Below are 25,015 nucleotides of genomic sequence, written 5' to 3' on the forward strand. Positions count from 1 at the left end.
TTGAGATTACAAAATTATGGACAAAAAGATGTAAAGTGAGGAGAAGTCATCTGCAGCTGACAGTCAAGGGATTGTTTTGTAAAACGCCATACATTTGCAAAAGAAATTTGTACAGTTTTCACTCTGCAACAGACCACAGCTGCACATGTTCAGCATCTCAATCCCTGAACACTTGCCACGTGTGAGCAATTGGTTATTTGAAAATTAGGCCCTTTTTTTTTCCCTCTTCATAAATTGTCTCTGTTAAGGCTTATTATAACACTACACATCACAGCCAATCTTCAGGTGTTGAGGGAATGGAGAAGAAGAGATGGGTATAAAAGAGAAGCAGCTTTAGCAGAATCTCTAAAGGAAAAGAGAGTTTACACTTCAGAGGCAACATAGGACAGCTGTGAAGACAATCAGAGGTAGGCACATATTCCTGGAAGGGAAGAGCAGCAGCTCCCTACTGGGACCACCCAGTGCATCTCCTCACCATGTGCGCACATCATATGAAGGAAGCTCAGCCAATGCCAAAGGAAACCATGACTGCCTTACAATTGGCTGATGCAGGTCCAGGTACTATTCCCTGCCATATGCTCTTATTCCTATCAGTGCAAAAGAAACACAAAGGATGGGTTTTGGTTCTTCTTTTCCCTGTTCCCTGTGGTGGTGTCAGTTTACAATCCCAAACCCCTCTTGGTGCTGCAAAACCCATTCATTCTTTTTTCCATGCATACGAAAAAATTGGGGGGGGGGGGGGGGCAAGGAGGGGGGAGACGGTATCACACTAGGCTTGATGCTAGGCATCACACTAATGACTGGCATACTTCAAGGTTAAAGGAATAAAACTGAAGAAGTTATCTTTATCACTGTGACCTTTGAACTACAACACACTCCAGGCAGACTGAGTATGAAGAGACTGAGGTACATGGGATCCTGTCTTACAGAAAAAATGATTCATTAAACTGATCATCCCCCTCTCCTAATATATCTTTAGGCAAATACCTTAAACTCTTTACATTTCCCATCAATAAAACTCAGTATACTTTCAGCCTCCCTTGTTCTGTTCTGTTTATTTAGATTGCAAACTCCTGACAGCAGTCATCATGTTTTACACTAAATGCCCAAGAAAACAAGGTACTGGTCTTCATTAAATTAGACTTGTTATGTTCACATTGAAAATAAAATGGAAGCAGTTAGTACCAAAAATGCATTCTCGCAGAATTTCTTGTGATAATTTCTCCAATTGTATAAGTGAACTTTAAAAGAGCATCATGTTATGAATAAATCTAATTATTCTCTCAGACATTAACTAACCTAAATTTGTTCTTCCAAACAGAGGCGTTGGTGTGGGTATCCTACTGCTCTGAAGATTCTGAAGAGAGTTCAGTAGATTAGGTCTGATTTATCCATAGTCTCCTTGACAAAAAGAATTAAAAGCTCCAGATTCAAAAACTTCCATGCTCAACCAAAACCTCCATTCATTTAGTCTGCATTTCCACCAAAAAATAGGTGTGTGAGGATATATTCTGCAGTTCTGTCTGCTCAGTTAAGCATCCCAGCCTTCCTGACATGATGTTCTGGAGTATTATGAGACGTTTCCCTGCTTAGCAAGTCAGACAAAGACAAATTTTAGGCTTTTTGGCTAACATAATACATATAGCTTTAAACATTAATATTCAGATTCATTAATTTTTATGAATATCCCAAGCTGTTAAGTGCATAAAATAAATAGTTATTTCCATAATATTTGTGCTCAAATTTATGTTATAAATTCTTAAAAATGATTTCTGTTATTATATTAGATTTGAAATTCCTGGTGTCAAGCTCTTTGGTTTTAATTTTCTTTCCTAAAACAGTTTGATGGGTGTTTTTTCTCATGTTTGCCATAAGGCATTAGTTTATTGTAAATAATACAGTCTTCAATAATACAAAAGGCTTCAAGAATGTTGATGGATTTTCTTGAAATATCTGTGATTAAAAACAAGTTTTAAGCTTTTGAGTTTTCTTGTTCTTTGTTTGTTTGTTTGTTTTTTAAATATATTTCAGTAAATTCCAAAATAAACGTTAAAAAGTCTTAAGCAGCTGCCTTACTCCTAAGGTATAATTTTTTAAAAGAAATCAACCTGAGATCACAAAGTTTAAAAGAAAAAAATATATATGAGGTCCACAGATGTTGCGACATATGTGGAGGAGAGAACATCCCAGCATTTTGGACCATTGATAAAGCAAGTCATTACGTCTAGGTGAGAGTTTTGCCTTTGATACATCATGTTTTTAAACATGAAGACTGTTTATATTGCAAGCTGCAGATGGAGAAAGAGGGATCAAAGCTGTTCAGAAACTGATCATTATTTCCAGGTATTTTTTCCTTTCTTGTTCTGTTTGCTTAACTTGTGTGTTATTAGCATTTCCTTTCCTGGTTTGTTGTTTCTTTATTCTGGGTCAAAGACTGTTTGATACTAATTCAAATCTGTTTGGATTTCTCATTTAAAAGTTTGTTTCTCTTTACTTTCCCTGGGCATGTTTCAAGTCTGAGACTAAAGATGAACATGGCTGTGCCTAGTGCATGAGGCAGACTTTGTGTTAAAAAGAGAAAGGAAGGACCCAAGAACAGCTGTGGACTTCGTATGTATAATATTACTATAAAAACAATGTCCCAGAGACAGGAAAGACCGACAGTAATCAGGCAAAAGAATATAATTCAAACAAAGAAGAGAGAAGGAGGCAGGAAAAAAAAAAAAAAAAAAAAAGAGAGAGAGAGAGAGAGAGAAATGCTGAAAAGCAGGAGATTCCAAGCAAGGAACGCAAAGAAACAGTACTGCAACTTTACATCAAGTTCTATATTTTTGCTTTTCAGCAAAAATATATAAATGTTTTCATATTAAAACAGATATGGTAGTCTCCTTTTCTTTTCTATTACTTTTTTTTTTTTCCAAAAAGAAATATTTTTTTATGCAAAAGAAATGTTTCGCTTACAGGCAGAAAGCAACGAAAAATGAGGACTGAAGGGTATATGTCTTTATCATCACTTTGATTTTGTGGGTGAATTTCAGTTATCCGTTCTGCCCAGACACTGGCTTAGATACCTGTTGATTCTTTCATTGATAGAAAGTTCTCTATGAGAAATAGCAATCTGCCTTTTTATTTATTACTTTCTATACTCTCTCATTTTCTTTCTTTGTAAAAAGCAGTACCAAAATTTCCAGTTTCCTCATGCAGAAATATTTCCAGTGACTAATCCTGTTTGTTACAAGTCCCTAGATTCCTGCAATTTCCTTTGCCAGGTAGAATAAAACATGGGCATAACACATAGTGCCAATGAAAAGTTGCTAACGGAGTGAGGACATGTACTATACTCAGCTGCTTGTTAATAGCTGCAACATCTAACTAGAAAAATACGTGCATTCTGCAAATGAACATTATATTCAAACCTGAGAATGGAAGAAATTTGATTATGATTATTAACTACAGAGATTGCATCATGTAAATTCTAAGCAAGTTAACCTCTGCCAGTTGTTTAAACCAAGTACATAAAATACCATTCATATGGTCTTGAAGAAAGAAGTAGAGCTAAACAGTCAACATATGTTATTGTGAAGAGAGGTAACAGGATTCAATGAATTTTTTAATGGAATAAAATCTCTTCACACCATAATTTACTGCAGTTTCAATATCCTGTCATGATATTGACTTATATAGACCTATGCCTTAGGAAGCTTGTAAGCCTTTTGTAACCCTCAAGACAATTCATCCCCCAGCAAGGATCCAATTTATGAAATATATTTCTACCTCAACCTTCTGAGAAGGATGGCATAGTATAAGACGCTAAGAAAGACACTGGATTCGCAACATATCCATAGTACCCTAAGGTTATCACCACATATGCACATCATTATGATGAATATCCCATTACCAAAAGTTAGAGATATCAAAGTCAGCAAACCAGCAACATTTATTTTTATATCTAAGGGCTTTGGTTTTAGGTATTATTTTTCCTTTTGGCCAATACCACTGCACAAAACATTCCTTTCCTACCAGCCATTTTAAAATATGTTATCTTTTGTGTAATCATGTATTTTTATCTAATTTCTGTAAACTTTCTCAGAAAAAAAAAAGAGAGAAAAGAAAAAACATGATTTTATCCAAATATTTTTTAGTGAATGAAAAGGTATGTTTTACATTAATTTGAGAATGTTAAGAAATGCATTTTGTGATTGGAACATAGAGGACTGCCACTGCCCTGACACATAGAATGTATTTTGCAGACAGAAACCATATAACATTGGCCATGTAAATCTTTGGTTTGTGCTTGTATTAACTGTTTTTGCATCTCATTACCATAGGAAACATGCTGTTGAAAATTGCATAAACAATATAACTTGTGGTCCCAGAGATATTACTCAAGCAGGCTCACAGTGATAAAAAATAGGAACAAATATCATTATCCAGCATTCTGGTCCCAAATGGAGCTTATAGATCTTGAAGTGGCAGTTACTGTATAAGTTAAGAATCACATGACAGAAGAAGGCTAAACATCAGGAGCATAAAACACTAATTTCTGAATGTGCATTTGTAAATGAAACACAGCAAGCAATATTCCCACTTAAAATCCTTATGGCTTGTACTGACAAGTTTGGCAAGTTCTTTTTGCAGTTATGTGCAGTGACCTTACATATATTTATATGCATAAGATGGATGTTGATCTGTTAGAACACGTCCAGAGGGCCATGAAGATGATCAGAGGGCTGGAGCATCTCTCCTGTGAAGAAAGGCTGAGAGAGCTGGGGCTGTTCAGCCTAAAGAAGAGAAGGCTCTGGGGTGACCTTATTGCAACTTTTCAGTACTTAAAAGGGGCTTATAAAAAAGATGGAGAGCAACTTTTTGCTCAATCAGATAATGACAGAACAAGGGGGAATGGTTTTAAACTAAAAGAGGGGAGATTTAGATTAGGGGTTAGGAGGAAATTCTTCCCTCAGAGGGTGATGAGGTACTGGATTAAGTTTCCCAGAGAGGTTGTGGATGCCCCATCCTTGGAGGTGTTCAAGACTAGACTGGAAGAGGTCTTGGGCAACCTGATCTAGTGGGTGGCATCCCTGCCTATGGCAGGGGGATTGGAGTTAGATGATCTTTAAGGTCCCTTCCAAACCAAGTCATTCTATGATTCTATGATATAATTACTGTATGTTACAGGTACATGCATGTAGCAACTACATGCTTCCAAATGTGAAATGTATTGTATATACTGTTAATCCTTGACACCCTGGAGCAAGGGTATTTATTTTCCAAACTCTGAGCTGTGTTGAAAAGAGTTACTACTTCATTTCTGCAGCAGCTTTATTTAAAAAAATGAAATGAAATGAAATGAAATAAATAATAAAATAAAATAAAATAAAATAAAAAATAAAATAAAATAAAATAAATAAAATAAAATAAAATAAAATAAAATAAATAAAATAAAATAAAATAAAATAAAATAAAATAAAATAAAATAAAATAAAATAAAATAAAATAAAATAAAATAAAATAAATAAAATAAAATAAAAGTAAGTAGATAGATAGATAGATAGATAGATAGAAGGAGATGGACTATGGGCTTCCTGTTCTACATGAGCAAAAAAATAATAATAATAATAACACTGATAACTGATCATGGCCACTGGATCCAGGAACTTCTAATAAATGTCTAAAATACCTCCTGATAAAAGATAAAAAACATGTGTTAAGATAATTGCCACATCTTCCTGGCAGCCAGCTCACATAAACAAATGATGGGCATTTGGCAATCCCTGAATTACACGACAAATGAGCTATATTGGATGACTGAATGTTGACAGTACTGGCTGTTAAATGTGATCACAACTCCAAGCCAAATATTAGCATCTTCATTTGGCCACACTGGAAAAGTCTATTGCCAAATTTCCAGCTCTTGCAAGACAATGTTCTAGCTAGCAATTTAACCAGAAATTTAATCAGACATCAGGGAACTAAAGATTTGATTTAGAAGTCAGGTAGAGATGAGTATACTGAAACACGATGATCATGGCCTTTGACTTTTATTGACTGTCCCTAGGTTGTTTGCACCTAAAAGTAACCAAGCAGATCCTGGGATGAAGTTCACTTGAGTCACATCACAGCCTCCCAGACTGCACGCTGGATTAGGATGTGAATGTATGACACAGAGTTATCAAATATGATTTCTTTAAACATGTCATTGTTTTCTAAGAACCCTAAGCCTTCCAGCTCTCATGGTATAAGCATAATTACATCCAAGGCGTCTGCTGAAAGAAGAACACGTGTTCTGAAAAAGACATCTAAAACACCATCACTGTGCTACTGATAAATATGTGCACTTCCATATGTTGAACAAAAAGAAAAGCTTTGAGTCATATTGAAACCTTCACTGACCTTCCCTTTCTTAATATTTTAATCCACTCTTTCATGAATAATATAGTTTATCTTTCTGAAACATGGCCGCTTCTGCTATCTAATAGGATTGACCTTCACTACCTTCAAACCACATATACTCTAAAACATGTCAAGTTAACTTTGAACAAAAATGAACTTTAGTTGAATGGAAATCTATTTTAATGCTTTGCATCTGGTGCTAGTAAAAGCACTCGATATCTTAAGAGGCTGGGACACTGACCCTTTGAAACTAAATGTACAGTGAATCATTACATAAATATAAGAAACTTATGTGAGAGCTGAAACTCCAGACTTTATGGTATTGCACCTGGGATCTTGATCTGTACAGTCAGTGAGCTTCTTGTGTCATTTACACAGTGGTTTCTCAGTAGACTTCTTCAGCAAGACAAAAGAAAAAAGGTGAAAAGAGCTGAAGCCAGTCTGTCCCTTAAGCAATATCAGGTACATACTTCAGATTACAAGAACAACCTAACACATGGCATAAAACTTTACTTCGACAGAATGAATGCTAAGAACCAAATCCCTAGTGAAGTGGTATTAACCTAGCTCAACTAAAACTAAGAAACAAATATTAGTTTACCACAGCAAGGGATCAAGGCAATTTAAAACCCAGAGAATAAAATTTCTTTATAAAGATGCCATTCATGGCTCTCTACTTTGTGGTTCAATGGTCCAAGGACAGACAAAAGAACTGTTTTGGTTTCCTGTTTGTTTTGTTTTGTTTTGTTTTGTTTTGTTTTTTCATTATAAATTCAGAACTGATGGAAGGAAAATCTGAAGGTTAAACAGGGATAAGTTGTACAAAAGTTGTAAAACATATGTCTACATCCTACAAGTTCTTAAAATCCATGCAGTTTGTGTGACTCTATCTGCACCTTAGCAGTCAGAGAACATCTTGGTGTATTACAAAATGGTGTGCTGAACTTGGCCCATAAGTATATGTCTGGTTTTCCCATGAAAGCACAGTTCATATCCCAAAATCTGGATTTTGGGGGATGATTTGCATTTCATCTAAACCAATCATCAATCCGTGCACTACTGCAGGATGACAAAGCATTTCACATGAAGGTCATGTTGCTTACTAGGCTGATTGTAATCACAGTGCAATTCCCCAAATAAATGTGACTGAAATGTTCTTGCCATTTATTTTAAGAGTAACTCTTAGGATATTAACAGTGTGACACTCTACAAGCCATGAGCTATCTGCACTTAATTCCATCAGATGTGATTGATGGAACTCTCATATGGGCTGGATGAGAAACTTGGCCAAGGTAGTTTTTACACTCCAGAGCATACAGGCTCATTGTAAAACCCTCTTCTAGCCTAACAAATACCTTATTGACACATAGAACATTCAGGGCAATAAAAATATATCTTGTTTATCACTGCTTTCACAGCATGCATAGATATGACACCAGGGCATTCAACCGTAGTAACATTAGACAACCGTTTATTTCAGCCTAAGCTACTGGGAATAATGCAGGACCCAGCTGATAACCTCTACACAGACATGGAAGATTGCATTTAAAACAAGGTGTTGTATGTTCTGATTATTTTTAATGCGTGGGAGGGGAGACCAGTTATTGTTTTATATTTCGTTTTTGGAGAACTTGATTTTCATTGAAATGTATTCCTGATAAAGGTGGGGTTTAGTATTATTTATTGCTGAAGTTTCTTACCACTTTCTCGTTATAAGCACCAGTTCTTAGCTGCTTGTATTTTTTCCAGCCTGTAAAGTTATGGGCTGAAGTTTTGAAGTTTTAATACTGAGATTATACCTAAGATTGGAATTAATGCTCTCTCTCCCCCTTTTTTCCTCTGCATCCCTCACCCCTCCACCCCCACCCCAGCTTTGTAATTTCAAACACAGCACATTGGCCCATTTTGAAATAGTCTTTAAAAAACAAACAAACAAACAAAAACACGGTAGTTTCTCCTCGGCCTAAAAGCACAAATACTCATGAGAGATGCTCAAGACTTCAGTATCCTTGTGTTTTGTAGCAGGATCTTTGAGTTTGTCTTGTGGCTGCCATACATGCATGAGATGTACTGTTCTTATAAAAAGTCCATAAAATGATTTAGGCCAAACAGAGCCTCTGAAGGGCATGCACTTCAACCCTTTTCTCAAAGCAGGGTCATCTTAGAGCATCCTGTCACAGATTTTTCCAGTTAATTTTTGAATATTTCCAATGACAAATGTTCCACAGTCTCCCTGGGCAAACTTTTCCACTTTTTAACTAGCCTTCTCTAGAATTGTTCAAGTCCAGGTTGGGTGGGGCTTTGGGCAACCTTATCTAGTGGAAAGCCTATGACAGGGAAGGTGGGAGCTAGATGATCTTTAAGGTTCCTTTCAACCCAAACCATTCTATGATCCCATGATTCAAGGGTACAAATCTTTTTTTTTTTTTTTCTTAATATCTAAGCAGAAATTCCCCTGCAGTTGTTGTTTCTTGTCCTTAGCCTTCTCTTCCTCTAGCTGAGCAAACCAATTTGTCTCGCCCTCTACAAATGCTTCATGTTCTACAGCCCCTTGCACATCTGGGTGTTTTCCACTGGTTTCATTCTAGTATGTCAATGACATTCTTGTACTTGGGAGCCTCAGCCTACTGGCACTCTTGCTAGTACAACTTAGTATGCAGTTGGCCTTTGTCACCACAAAGGCACTTTGATGACACATTCCATTTCTTGTTTACTGTCTCCCCAGGTCCTTTCTGCCTTATATCGAGTCAGAGCCCAGCCAGTAGAGTTGCATGGGGTTATCCTTTCACAGGTGCAGCATCTCTCATTTGCCTTTGCTGAACTTTATGAGGTTGCCATCAGCTCATTTCTCCTGTCTCTTAAGGTCTCTCTGAGCATCATCTTTACCCTCCAGCATATCAAACACTCCCTCCAAATTGGTATCACACATAAAATTGCTGAAAGTGTGTTCTGTCTCAGCATCCATCAATAGAGATTTAGCAGCATTAACCCCACTATCAACATCAGATAAATTCCACAAGTCACTGACTGCCATCTGGATTCTGCATTGCTGGCCCTAACCATTTGTACACAGCTGATCTATCGGTTTTTCATCCAGTTTAGATTCCAGCTATCCAAAGTTCCTCCATACCTCACCCATCTGGCTAGAAAGGAAACTATGGTAGACCACACAGAAGGCCTTACTAGAGTAAATGTAAACACTAAAAACAGCTCTTCCCTCATCCACAGAAGGGATGAGACATATCATAGAATGCTATCTGGTTGGTCAGGCACAAACTGAAGTCCATTTCTGTAGTTCAGGAGGTTGTAAAGTACACTGCATGAGTATGGAAGATGCTCTGAACACTTGAGATCATTTTTACCCAAAGTGATGATCATTTATGGTCATCAGATGGGCATATCCTTCCTAACTTTTCTCACCTACCGAGATCATCAAGAGTGTGACTAGGTGGATACTCTTAGCTATCATTCAACATTCTATGATGAGCATAGGAAATGTAAGAAAAAAATAAAGAGGGAATGAAATCAAAAGTTTCCTAACCTGTAACTGTTGTTTTGCTGCTTTGGAAAGTCATGTGGGACAATTACTTTGTATGACAGATGGGATAGAACATAAATAGACTGTGGATTATATATGACAAGGCAAGAAATGGTAAGCTTAAATTGCAACAAAAAAAGGGAAGTCACTAGCATTAAAGACTCAAACACTGGAAAAACTCCCTAAAGTACATTGCAAAATATTCATTTGGAAAGGGGGAAAGCATGTTAGGAAGAGGTTAGACAAATATCTATCCATAATAGTGATGAATGTAGTACAAGATCTTTTCCAACCCTATTTTCTTTAAGAAATAGTTGTTAAGACTGTTCTGTACTATTTACAATTTGGTAGTACTGAGGAACATATTTTAAGTATTCTTTCAAAAATTTTTCTGTCCTCATGGACATCATTAGGGGCTCTCAGAAATGAAATAAATTATGGCCTGGTCGAGTCACAGACTGTGAAAAATTCAGGAAAACTGAACACCTAATGGAGCTCAAATCACATTTATAATATTAGTTTCAGATTTTAAGTGAAGAAAATAATTTAATTGGGAAGGGATTGTAGGTAGTATAGATGGCAGTTGGAAGAGAAAGATTGCAATTATAAGGGTCACTTGAAAAACTCTTTAAAGTTTTTGCCCTTTAGAATGGGGATGAAAGAGGCAGTAAGGGCTGTAACATATATCATCCAAGATCAATGCCTCAAGGCAAAAGAGGCAGAACCAGTTAGAAGAAATGATGGTGTATGTGTTCATTTCGATAGCTAGGTGTGTGGCTAGACAACGTCACTAGTTAAAACAGCAAGAGAAATTTCCAAGCACATAAAAATAGAAGCTTTTTTGTTCTGTAATGTTTCCTCTTGAAAAATGTAGTACCTGTTTGCTACATAATTGCCTGCACAACTGCAGTACTTTTTAATAACTTAGAGAAGGCATATTGATTTTTATGCTTTCTACTCTAAGGGGAGTTGCTGGAAAGCTCAGCCGCTCAGCACATTGGAATCATTTACCTGTTCAGGATGAATTGCTGGAATACTGTAAAGAATTGCATGCCTTCTCTCTCACACTCTTTGTCTCCATCTCTCTCACTGTGTCCCGCATTTTTAGACCTTCATTTGTCTGAAGCAATTGCTTAAGCATTGTTGCACATTTGTATATGACTGAAATCCTTCTTACATGAGCAATAATCATAACCATTATAATAAAAATATGACATTCAAATCAGTTGATATAGTAAAAGGACAGTATTGCCTCAGAATTACTTTGTGATCTTTTTTTTTTTGTGTGTGTGTGTGTATGTGTTACCAAGAATTTGCATAGCCAGAAAGACCAGAACTGTACTGTGACAAGTAAGCAGTAGATGGCCTATGTCATTCCCTTCACAATACATGAGTAGGGTGTGCCACAGGAGCAGCAATTCAGAGCTGAAGGACTTAAGACAGAATACTTCATGAAGGCACACGCAGAAGTGAAAAGTCACCTTAACAGAGTCATGACAGTCCCTAGGTCACCTGTGCTAAGTCTTTGTGTGGATGGACAGATGATCTCAATAAAGCATGTTGTGGTTTAATCCCAGTAGGCAGCTAAGTACCACACAGCCACTTGCTCATTTCCTACCCCAAGCAGGATGGGGGGAAGAGAGTAAGAGGGGCATCACATCTCTCTCGCTCTCTTTTTTCTTTTTTTTTCTTTTTTTTATTATTAAACTGTCTTTATGTTGACCCAAAAACTTTCTCACTCTTGCTCTTCTGACTTTCTCCTCCATCCTTCTGTGGCAGCGAGTGAACAAGCAGCTGGGTAGATGCTTAGTTGCTAGCCGGGGTCAACCCACCACAAATGAGATACATGGAAGCTCAGTGGGATCGACATGACATCTTCTGTAATGTAGAGATCAGCATATGGCATTAGACGTTTCTCTTTTATCCCTCCTCCATTGGTTGCAATAGTAGGTAAGTAAAACAGTTTTCTTGCTTCTACAGAACTGCACATAACACTATTTGAAGTTACAACCAAACAAATAATATAAATAATTGACATTAAACAAACTACACTCTAGCAGGCTGCTTGCCTCAGCAGAATTCTTAGAAGCTAGAAATCTTTGTTTCATGGTACATGACACTGGATATCTTCAAGTGGTTCTCAGAGATATCAGTTACTGACAAAGCACAGCTTTCAAATTTCAAATTTGTCACCTCCAGAAACAAACTGAACATAATGTGCCTTCTGACTAGTGTGTGAGAGAATGAGACAATGTGATCCATTTTAATGTGCAAATCACTCTCCCTAGAACAACTGGGTCTATATAAAGTGATCCAGGATAAGCCCAAAAGCACTGTTATGAAAACTTTTACCTGAATATAGCTTAAGATGTGACAATGAGAATCTGAAAGCTGCAGTGAATGGAATTCAAACAGCAACAAAATGATGGTAAATAAATGGGAACAGCTGCCACTATTCAAAACTCTAACAGCACATTTACAGGAAACAAGATCGCTTTTTAAAACTGTCAATTTTAGCAGGGTGGAAAGTAATGTTTGTTCTAGTTCATTTCAGAGTTTTTCATAACTAATAAATGTCTTGGCCATAAAAATAACTATTGAAACCTAACAGCTAACAGCCTGAATATTGGACAATAAAGCTACTTAAAAAGTTATTTATCAACATAAATGATTTTGTATAACCGACACATTTTTATGCAGAAAATGATGAAGTAATATGCCACTGCTTTTTATAATGTAATACCCTGTAACTAATGATTTTTTTTGAAAAATCATTTCACATTTCTAACAATTTTATGAGGGAGCTAATGATTTTATATGACAAATGGTTATGCAAGAAAGAATGATTTTGTGCAGTTAATGGCTTCATACAACTAATGAGTGAATACCACTCCTACAATTTTAGTGCACATTACTTTCAGAGTGATCATCCATCCTAAAGATATTTTATGCCTTTTGTAAAATTTATTGTGTGCTAGACTTTTGTAAGATGTATTTCCATATGGTTCCTATGGTTTTCTGCATACTAATGAATTTCCAATAGGGTTATCACATATTAAAAAGTATACCATAAAAGGCATTATAAAACCAATTTCTTTTTATGTTGATTTGATATTGATAGTCTTTCTCATTCTTCTTATTGAATTATTTTTAGTTAATTTAAGGTTCTGATCTGGAATAGTCCTTTGCTTGTAATCTCTTTAGTATGCCATTTTTGATTGATTTCAGTTTTGCTCAGTTAATTTTCATTTGGAATGTAAATCATAAAATATCTTTCTCTAGCTTCAAAGAATGCTAATAGAATGCTTCACGGCATTCAAGTATGACTCCATGCTGAAATCACATTTCTGTAACCTGCGAGATTGCCTTAGCATTTCTTTAATGTTTGGATAATCAGGAAACATGCTCTGAAGTCTCATGACCAATGACTGGAAGAAACTTAGTAAGAAAACTCAATGACTAGAAGAAACTTAGTAGGATAACTCCCAGTTAAACACATGAGAAACAAACGTGCACTTCATTCTACCACCACAGAGAAGAAAGAGATGTGTGAATCTACCTGCAATTGCTTTCTAGGCTGCCTTGTTTAACCAGCCAGCCAGTAAGAGATGTAATAATATCTTTATTATTATCATATCCTGTTGTCAGGAATGAGCTGAAAAGAACTAGTTTCTTTATGACAGCTGTCATCAAATTTATTCTGAGACCCCACAATCCACTGCATTATCAGTGGACTTTTATCATCTTCATAGTGATGGCCTGAGCAGACAAGACACAGGAATCAGATTTAAATGACTTCACTACCAGTTCAGACTTTGACTCTGTACCACCAAGCAAGTAAAGCTTGAGCCTTTTCTACCTGTCTCTGGCTTTCTGACTGTCTTTCCTTTCCTTGCATTCTAGTCTAAGTCTTTATTTTTTCCCTGCACTTTTATAATAATTTGATGGAACTGACCAGTAATACATCTTCTGCATCTTTTCTCTAAGCCTGTCAGAAAATGAGTCAAATGAAGACAATTGCTTAAATAACTATTTGCTGAGCATTAAAAGACTAATAACATTAATAACCTGTAATAACAGCATTAAGATTAAGAGTCACTGTGAAAGACAGAAGCTTTTAGCTTTTTTTTTTTGTCTATAGCCTTATATTTAAACATGACATGACACTTACTAGCATAGAAGAATCTGTTTTTTATGACGACAACCTCCACCTACCGTTGAAATATCTGCAGTACTTTTTCATATTCTTTTTTTTAAATGTAAAGATGTATTTCAGTCAAGGCTTGGAAAATGTTTATACAGCTGACTTTTTGCAATTTGAATATTTTCACCAAATATTGAGCTTTTGTGGCTAGCAAACTTCCAGTATCAGTCTAATTAGACCCAGGCAAGCTTAGGCATCATCCACTACACTGCAGCATCAAGTATAGAAATAACCTTCCTTACAAAGTTCTAGTCAATAGCATAGCTATAATTTATAGGGGTAGATATTGTTTTGCACTAAACCCGTTTCCTGACTTAAATGGATCAGCTCTTATTTCAAATTGAAAACCTGAATGCCAGAAGTAAATGTAAAAATAAATAAATAACTAAATCAGAGAAGCTGTTTATTAAGTTGCTGCATTTCTCCCTGATCCACCTTGAGTTAAGCTGCCCTTGAATCAACTCTGTGCAACTGTAAGTATTCACCTGGGCACATCTTAACTCATTTAACAAAGTAGGTGGCTGAAAATCATTCAATGTTGAATAGCAAGTCCTTTTGTAAACAACATTCCCCTGTGAAGGTCTCACCTGGTACTATTGCACAAGATATGCCTATGTAAGAGCAGCATATACTACCCAGAGGAGATGCACAGGCCACCACAGAATCAAGGGATTTATGTGTGAGATTGCTTCTCTCCATTCACTCATGTAACATCCCTTCGCACATTTATGTACATTTATTTATGAACCCTGAACTGAAGTAAATCAGCAGACATGGAAATATAAATGTGTGTTGATCTACTCTCTTGAAAACTCATGAGCAAATTTTAATAATTATAATTTATGTATGACTCTATCTAGTACCTGTGGAAATTGGAGGGAAAATATTGATGCATCTGGCCAAATCAGTCAATCATATTTTATTGTAAAATACCTTTAGCGGCTCAAGTATGCTTTTAAGCAATTTACCCATTTCATAAAAGTGGAGGCCATGCTTTTGGTAAAGTACAGATACCACACACCATGCTGTAGACTAGGTCCTTGTGGTAAAAGGTGGCTCAGAATAGGCCTCACAGTGTTGTTTGATTTCTCTAGATTGATGCTCCTGGCTATTGGAAACCAAGACATTGTTTTAGAGATGAGTTATTCAGTTATGTTCACTAATTAGGTCTTACACATTTTATTTTTCTTTGGATCTAACAAATATCTCAGGCACAAGAAACATGAATAAACTTTGTTGCTTAATTTAAGAGTTTCTTGCTGGAAACAAGTCTGTTCTGCTGGTAAGGAGAATCCAGGCATCTTGTTGGCTGGACAGGTCAGAGATGTGCTAAACAATGTAACAGACCTCTGGGATTTACCAAAACAGAAGATAAATGTTGCTTTATTGCATGAAATTATGGGATCGCCATAATGTTTTCCAGTGCTTGATAAATCATAGTCATAGATCTCCCTATAAATATTAACTGCCATTTAATTTCAGCTGATATGATTATAATGGATCAAGGGTTGGCATGTGCTGAAATTTGGCTCCATGCAGAGAAGAGAAAATAAGTAAGTGAGATGAAGTAATGTTATAAGTATGGGTTTGAATTCCCTCTCCTGTTTTACTGTAACTGTCAGGATAGCACTGACTTCAATTTTAAAAAGCCCTTTGAGGGGACTACAGGTGTTTACCTACTAGAAGAAATTTATGGTAGAAAGGAAATGGTGAATTCAGAAATGATGTTTTTCACCCAGACAATACCACAAGCATGTTTCAGGTTAAAGTAATTCAACTACATCTTTCCCACTGCTAAGGAAATGCATACTGTCTGCTGTATCTACAGAACCTGATCTGTTTACAGCAAGCTGTGACTTCATTTCACAGACAGTAGGGCATCACCTCTGTTTCCTCATGTATGACTGGAATAGACAGGCAGAACCCAAAGCAAAGAGACCAAAGATACATATGTGTTGACCCTAGACCAAATTTATAACAAGCAAGAAAATTAGGACTTTAATGAACTGCCTCAGAAAACAAAATGTTTCTCCTCTTTCAGAGCTCTGTATCACAAATGATTTTGGGTGAAATTATAAATGCTCTAGAAAATCATATTTTGTTCAGCTGGATCATGCATTGCCATATATCAAACGCTGCCCTTATCTACTTGGTTGTTCTGTTAAACTCTTCAGTTTTGGCTACTTTGTTGCTTTCACCCCAAATTGTCATTCAAAAGATAACATAAGGTTAATCCATCATCACTGCTTAATTTGCAAACCTTACTTGCAGGTTTCTGCATTTTTGTCCGGATAGCATGTAGCTTGCTGGAAGTTTTCACTTCTTGATTGAAAATTTATATGCACGGTAATTCTTAGTCATAATTTTTCATGCCATATATTAAATGCTGCTGTTGCCTAATCTTGTATAAGATGTTTTAAAGATCCAATAAATCTGTGATTTACCACAAGATAAACACCATAAAGGATAACGCTTCTAATTTGAATCTTGGAATCTTAACCTCAGAGCACTTGCATATGATACACATATATTTATAACACAGATTTATGGGTTGCAATTTTCTTGGCCTTCAAAATTTCAGCAGTTTTGTCATTATAGCATACTGAAGTCAACATTCTTATTAGAAAAATATGCCACTGACATCAATCTCCAGTGATTAATTCTTGTGAGTTACCCTGAATTTATTATTGGCAGAGTTGATCTGTTTAGACCCACAACCCAGTTACTGCAAAGGCAAACCTACAGATGCTGTTAAAAAAATAGCAAAGGGCATATCAAGCATAGTGAGACATGGAAGTGGAGGGAATGAAGATGCCCTTTTATTCGTGTGTGAGCAAGTAGCTTAAACACAGAGCAAGTACTACTGCAGGGCACAGAAGCAATGAAGCTCTGAGCGCAGCCACCACTGGACAAGTTGACCTTGAGTGCAATCAAAGTGAGCACATGTATGTCAAATGTCAAAGACTAACATTGAAAATGTCTTTAATGCTTTTAAGGCTTGTAATTGCATTAGCATATATACTGTTTTTCAAACAGGATGTTACTGTGTCTAATAATACATTTCTTCACCAATTTTAAAAATCCTACCTTAACTGTAGCAGGACAAACCAATTGCTGAATCCTCTTTTTTCTTAGATTTTAGTATTTCAAACACAGATAAGCCTGACTCAGAACATCAGGCAAATGGAACTCTGAACAGATGAAATGGCAGTGAGTGTCGGTCCTCAGTTCCAGCAGTAGGTATGTAGCTCTGATTACACTGCTGTATTCTTGGAATAACTCATTTTCCACACTGAATGCTCCCCTCCATTCTGTTCACTTTGAGCCAGCAGATCAAAGACCCTAAATACCATCATAAAGTGGAAAAGGGAAAGACTGCTGATGTGCTGAAGGAAGAGAATGAGAGGAAGACTTTACGATCATTGAAACCCTTTTCCCATTAATCCCATTCCTGTAAAACAGTCAGAGATTAACCAGCTTTCAGTCAGCTCCTCAGACTGCCACCAAAGAATCTCTGTATTTCCCAGAAGTCCAATTATATGCATATATTGTTGTCAGAGCTGCTGGAGAAAAAGATATGCAGCAAGGTCCTTTGTAGGCTTTATTTTTGTTCTTTCTGGCAGTTTTCATTAGCCTACAAGTCTTTTATTACTGTCAGAACATAAGGAAAAACAATAATTAGAATGGAAAATGTTATGTAAAATTAATTGTCAAATATCTCTTATAACAAACACTGTATAAATGTTTCTTTATAAACAAATTTACACAAAATTGTACTCTCACTTTCACAGATACATCTTCCTTTATAAATCAGGCTACATTAATTAAATTCCAATATCAGGGTCTATATTCCACACAGTGTTTTATTATCAATAAATATACTGTCTTCTGCATGGCTCTCATTCCACATATTTTTTTGCACTGTTAGCTGACACTTTTAATATGTTCTTTACTTTAACTAATGTGATCTCATGTATTTTGTTAATATTCAAGTAGTTTCAAGGTTACTTGTAAACTTTGCCTCTTTAGTAAAGCACTGGTATGTCTTTATTTTATTTTATTTTATTTTATTTTATTTTATTTTATTTTATTTTATTTTATTTTATTTTTTAGCTAGAATTGCTTATTTACCACAAAGTCTCATAATTTCTTTTCAACTGTACTGCCTGAATAAATGCCAATCAGTTTTGCCAATTATTATATTGTCCTATGTCCTTATTTACTTACACATTTTGTAGGCAGAACCTGCTTTGTAGGTCTATATCATTTCAGTAATTGCAATACCTCCTGCATGCTTCTGACATACTTTCTTGTCCTCAAGACATCCCTGCTCACAGTTCTGGAGGAGCATTCTCGGTCCATTGCCAGATGATCAAATGTTCCATCTCCATTCCATTTGTAAATACTCAATAAGAGCTGCACGTGATTTTTTTTTTCTTTGAAATGTAATAATCCTGCAGCAGTTTCCTCCAACATCAGAACTAACCATTCTCCACTTTTATGCTTGAATATGTTGCGAGTCTCTTGAATCTATCTCTATTCCCATATGAGTACAGATGGTTTGAGGAGTGGGCATATATTTTCCCAGTGGGAGTTTGCTAGATTTAGAGAGATGCAATTCCTGTTCTGAATGCTACAGACATAAAGGGACTCCAAGCATCAGTGGGATATCACTGCTCCAGAAGGGAGAAGATATGCAAAACTAATTAGGCACCATACAGGAACAGTTTATTCCCTGCACTGCTTTTTATTTCCTTGGTAAGAAAACAATAGTATGTATAGGCAGGCTACTGCTTCTCCCATCATTCCTATGTGGACTGAGGACTATCCCTTCAATAGCACAGACTGCACACTGGTCCGTGGCCAGCCCTAGAGCCACCTGCAGGCATTACCCAGTGCCCCACTGCCACTCATCATCAAGGTGTGCCTACCCAGGGAGTGCTTCTAGGCCACTCACTAGCTGGGACTCAAAACAGCTCTTCCAGCTTACCACACACCTTTAGAGCACAGTGACACACCGCATTGCCTAAGGTGTATCCTCATGGTCAGCTGCTACAGGATACATTATATTAAGTCAGAATCTTCTAGAATAGATCACAGTGAGTTATCATGGAGAAATTTTGACCATCTTCTGTTTAATTGTAGGGAAATCCATGTTCTAATATTGCTCCCCGATGCTGTTTGATACAGATTTTTTTTTTTCCTTCTCCTGTTTTCTACTTTCATAAAGCCTTTTGGCCACTCATTACGTGCTCTTTAGTTCTATGTAGAAGTAATTTCTCATGTGCAATCAGAAGCTTTATCATACCCACTACGGACAGGTGACCCTTAATTCACTAACTACCTTCTGCTTATTTTGACCTTGAAAACTATCTCAGTCTAGTTCATTGTCATGTTAGCATTAAACAGGCTAAGGGCAAAAACACATCCTTTGTTAAAAGGTCAGCCTTCTCAGGTCAGCCTGAATCAATTTTCAACCTTTTTGGCAAGTTGGTTTTAAGGGTCATGAATGATGTTAGAATAGCAATGCCTCCCACTAATTTTATAAAGCACATTCGTAAGTATGCTCTTACTGCTTCTGGACTGCTACTTTTCTAGATTTTTTACTTTGTCATGGCCATGGTGCATGCTTAAGGTTTGATAAAAAGTGAAGAAAACCAAACAATATTCCTCCTGAAATGGCACATCTGAACAGAAATCAAGAATGTTTTAGGTTTTTTTCAATGTTTAACTGTAATTACTTTGGCATTTTTAAATATAGTTCCCCAAAATACCTTGAAAAACACATAGTGAACAGGATTGAGAATAAAAAGAGAAGAGTAAAGGTAAATAAGGTGTTGTCTTTACAACAGCAATAACCAATTCACTGTGAATTTTGGAAAGTGTTCACAGATGAGAGAGAAGAATGGTTTATTTTGTCAGAAAGAGATCACCTTTACCTAGGAAATCAGCATGTGCTGATATTACTAATATACTGAAAAGAGATATAAAGAGATTTGATATTGTGTTATGGAGAACATATTTATTAGTATCACAGAAATAAAAGTACAAACAATAGTTATATAACTTGCTGCATGTCTTTTTGTAAAGCTGTCTTGGTACATGAAGTAGAAAATGGAAGAGTGCCATTGCCAATTGTGGAATACAATTTTGCCTAAACAATCACATCATATACCAAAGACTAAAACACACTAGAAGATTTTATAACACCTAATATTTTACTAAGTGTGCAGTGCTCCCTAGTAAAGCATTAACATATGGCAATAACTGTCCCGTATACAATATTTTTAATCCTGTAGTTTTCTAGATTTCAGTGTTAGCTACAGAGTAATACTGAAAATTCTCAGAAAACACTAGAAGCCAATGGAGGAAGCAAATTCAAAAGATACCATTTTTAACCATGGATGGAACCATGGATCTTAAATCCACATTTGATATCTTTCACCAAAGTAGCTAATGCAGTGGTTTGAAATAATTATCTGATCGATTATGTCCTGCAAGTTCAAAACCCATTATCAGAAACGATGCAGCAGCAGGTGGAACAAGATATATATAGATTGTTTCTGGTCTTGAGCAGTCTGACAGACATGAAATACGCTGCACAGTATTTGAAACTTTCAAATACTGTCAATGAAATGTACCTGAAATCTGACAAGTAGGAACTACCCCAAGTCCAGTACTTACTGGAAAGATATAGAGTCACACTTATAGGTGGGTTACATATGCTGTATTTATTTTTTTTTTTTATGAATGTGAAAGAAAAAAAAAACAAAATATTTTTTCACTTCTTCTATATCAAAGGCTGTGCACATGTAAGTGCTATAAAGATAATTGTAATAGATTTTGCCAGAGCTGACAGCTACTTTACATAATGGAGGCCTCACAAAGGAATGCCTAATAATGTAGAAATAAAATATTTTTTCATAGTGATAGCATTTTAAGTGCTACCTGGAGCTCCTCCCAGGATAAGCATGATTCATAGACGATTAATGATTAATAGAGTTATAATACCACCTCCTCACTTTCCTTTTCACTTTTCTTCCCCCCAGTTTTTTTTCTTTCTCTTCTGCTAATAGACATTGTTATAGAATCAAGGTATCACATCCCCCCATTCTGGATATGGAAGCAGACAGATGAATACTATACAGGATATAACTGGTCAGGAAAGTTTAAAGAAACTGTGGTTTTCATTGGAAAATATTGTTCGATATTTTCTTCTTTTTTTTTTTTAAGTTCAAATCTAATCAATTGCCTTTTGGAATATACTCTCAAGGTGATTATCAAGGCTTTATTTTGTTTGAAACAGCCAGGTAAAAAGTTTTAATTTTCAAGTTAATATGATATTTTTGTTTTAAATTTTATTTGTAGTAAAATCTGCACGCTTTGCTCAACAGGAACGTTATTCCATGAGTTATTTTTTTTTTTTAATTAATAAATGTCAACATTTCATCCTAATGCAGCATAGGAATGTTTTTTTTAAATATCATATTTTCATAAGACAAGAACATCTACTGTTCCTATTTCATTGGGAAATCTTTAAAGAGCAAATTTTCTCAGGTTACTCCATTTGCCTGTTCTGAACATCTTCTATAGGAGCCAGGCTGCTGCTAGGTCTCTTTCAGAGACTGCCTCTAAGATTTCACAATTCATCTGTCAAAGCAGAAAAAAAGAAATGGGTCAGAAAAGACACTGCAAAATGCAGAGAAAGAGGAATAATTCTCATATCCCAAATCAGATTTAAATAGATAGAACTTTATTAAAGTGTTACTCATGGTGCTATTCCATTTGACAATGCCCAACACCACATTTCTAAAGAGACTAAGGTTTTTTAAGTGTATGGAACACAGCAGTTCTGTGTATTTTATAAGTGTAACTCTAAGAAACCAGACAACTCTAAATTAAAGGTTTATAAACCTCACAGAATATTTCCTTTTGCAACAGCATATCCCTCGCGAATGCATTGATAGGCATACCACAAACTTGTATTTAATTAACTCCCTTGAGTAAGGAGAACTATCTGCCTCTCTCAATTGCTTGGACTGAAAGTGCTTTTTACATTACAAGGTATGAATATACCTCCCAAGATAAATATCAAGGTGGTATCAGGAGAAAATTGCAAATGAAAGAATTTTGAATTCAGCAAGCAGACAGCTGGCTTATTATCTTACAGATAATAAATTCCTTACTTCTGCCTACTTCTCTTATAACATGATTAATTTGAGGGAAGTAGTGAGAGCAAGATGTGGTCAGAAAGAAGGACAACGTGGTGTGGAAATAGCAAAAAGTAGTAATAGAATAACACAGAGATGCTGGCTTGACCATGACTAAAAAAAATAGCTATAGAAGAGTTGAAGTTTTAGCTGGCTACATGTCCAAATCAGCAGTTGCATTGACTGATACTTTACATAGGTCAGCTATGAAGACAGTAATTACAGAGTGTTGTCAAACTTAGCCCTGAGAGCACCCAGATTGGACTTGGTTCCTCGCCTGTCAAGGTGACCTAGGAATTGAGGTCTAGAAAATCTAGCTAAAGAAAATGAACACAGCTGGAAAACAAATCATCTTCCAAGTGGTAGAATCTGTATGTGTTGCATCTGCTCTTGCTGTTTGTATAATAGAATTCTGCTCTATGCATGTTAGCTAAAAATTTTAAAATCCTAGCCTTCATTTTGCAGTACGATTGTCTGATCCAAGTTATCCTTAAGAAATACCGCGAACCCAACAGAAGTTATAGGTATCTAGTCTGGTTTTTTTTTGTTTGTTTGTTTGGCTTATTCTGAAACTTGGTTTTAAGTCTTCCTTTTTGACAAAGTAAAGACCTTCAACAACTTTCTATGAAGTGCTGCTGAAGACAGTTCTAAAGGAACTGAACAAGATCTGACAACACATTTGGGACATTTATATATTGTGCCTGCACAACAAACATTGTGCCCAAACTCAGCCTTTATGAATTGCTACATTTATCCATCAAATTCTGACTATTCAGCTTTTTTAGTTCACATGCTGCTTCCCTGGTTATTCAGAACTGCTACACGATACAGTGACTATTGGAATTCCTTATATATACATTTATAACATATATATAGTATGCATATATAGTGCTGTGCACTTACATTATCCTAAAACAACATACAAAAGTGGCAAGACTCTTCTTTTCAGCATCTTTTCCTTAAAAAAAATACAAACTGTGTGTGTATTTATTGGCATGCAAAAGAGAGAGAAAGGACTGTAAATAACTCCATAAAACCTCTATGCCAATAAATGTCTGCTTTAAGCTGTGGCTCAGCTTCTGTGTTTGGGGACCAGATGCAAGAAATATTGGGTGAAATACATGGCTATGTAATGCAGCAATTTGGATTATCATAGCTGTCCCTTAAGATGCATGACTCTTAGGTTCTTTCCAGTATAGCTATTGTTGTTGCCAGAAACACAGAATAGTTTGAACTAAATGCTCAGTACTTTCACCAGATATACTTATGCAGAGTCATTTTATGTCCAAAACATAGGTGAATTGCTATGGTTTGAGAACAAATGTGGAATGCAACAATTCCCAGGCTCAGTTTTCAGCTCTGAGACTGCTTCATGTGGCTTGGCCTAGGGCAAATCACTTTAAAATCTCCCTGTTTGAATTTCCCATCTGTGCAAATGTGGATGGTAAGGCTAGCTTATCTCACAGAATGACAGGAGATATAATTAGCTAACATTTGCACAGTCATCTGAATTATTTTTCGGTCTAAGTATTAAGTATGGTGTTTGTCAACACATCCAAAGAGATTTTTAGTGAGCATTGAAGAATACAAGAATATAAACAGAAACATAGAAGTTTACAAAGCCCTGAAAGTCTGCATGAAAGAGGTTATCTGCAGAAAGATGCTCTAAAACATCTTTAGAAATGTTTTAAACAGCTGGAAAAATATTCTACAGGTAAGGTTACATTACAAGAATAGTCAAAATACCATCAGTCAGGGAAATCTCACAGAAGCAGTGTATTAAGAAAAGAGTTAGATGGGTTTATAATACAGGTGGCAATAAAAGTTTATTGCTTAAAAGTCCAAAATATTAAAAAAAAAAAAAAAAAAAAAGTCTTTCTGGATGATAATAACATTGACCATTAAATAATTCTTTTTCAAAACAAAGGTCATGGTTTAGCTGCATAGAAAGTGCTCTACCACACCATAATAGTCATAGGCATAAAGTGTTAAAAGGGAGACAATTATGAATTCCAACAGGAAGGACCAAGTGTTAAATTAATAACAGAAATTTTACCTTTAGACAAGATGAGCTGCTGAATATCTCAGAAACTCAGCTTGCCACCTTCTGTAGTGGCAAAAAGACATACATTAACATCAGTTTGGAGGAATCAGCTTAATAGTGGCAATTACCAAACGACTGCGCAGGATACCCATTCCTCAACTAAGCACCACTTAGATTTGTGTGCAGAATGTCTTAAGGCTTAAGGAGTTTAGTAGTGTGCATACCGGACTAGATTTATATAAAAGGATGACTTCCACTCCTAATAAAGTAATATACCAGTGTTACATGCATAAAGAGCATCTTACTGACACAGAATCTCACACCTACAAAAGCATCTTGGAAAATAAATCAAAAATGAACTAAAATCTTTTGATTTGAATGAGTTCCCCAGTATCACAAGGACAGTAAAAAACTTGCATCATTACTTTTCTTTCAAAGTCCAGTTATTAATACTTTAGCATTTCTGCATCTTAGCATTGCAACAAAATAAATGTGAAACTCTATCCCTTAGCTCTTTTTGAGATAGCTGCTCATGAACGGGGGCATACTTATTTTTGTACACTTACTTTCTTCCTTCTTCAGGTCAGTGAAGCAGTAAATAGAGAGGGAAAAAAAGCCTCTCTCCAAAC

The 25,015-nt window shown here is 36.0% G+C and overlaps 1 protein-coding gene across 15 annotated transcripts in view; it reads right to left on the reverse strand.

The window, feature by feature from the left end:
• Positions 1–25,015, reverse strand: part of LOC310900994 (uncharacterized protein) — a 382,517-nt gene that overhangs the window by 112,473 nt on the left and 245,029 nt on the right. The window lies entirely within an intron of this gene.

Source organism: Anser anser (assembly GCF_964211835.1).
Source record: "Anser anser genome assembly, chromosome: 5".
Lineage (NCBI taxonomy): Eukaryota > Metazoa > Chordata > Aves > Anseriformes > Anatidae > Anser > Anser anser.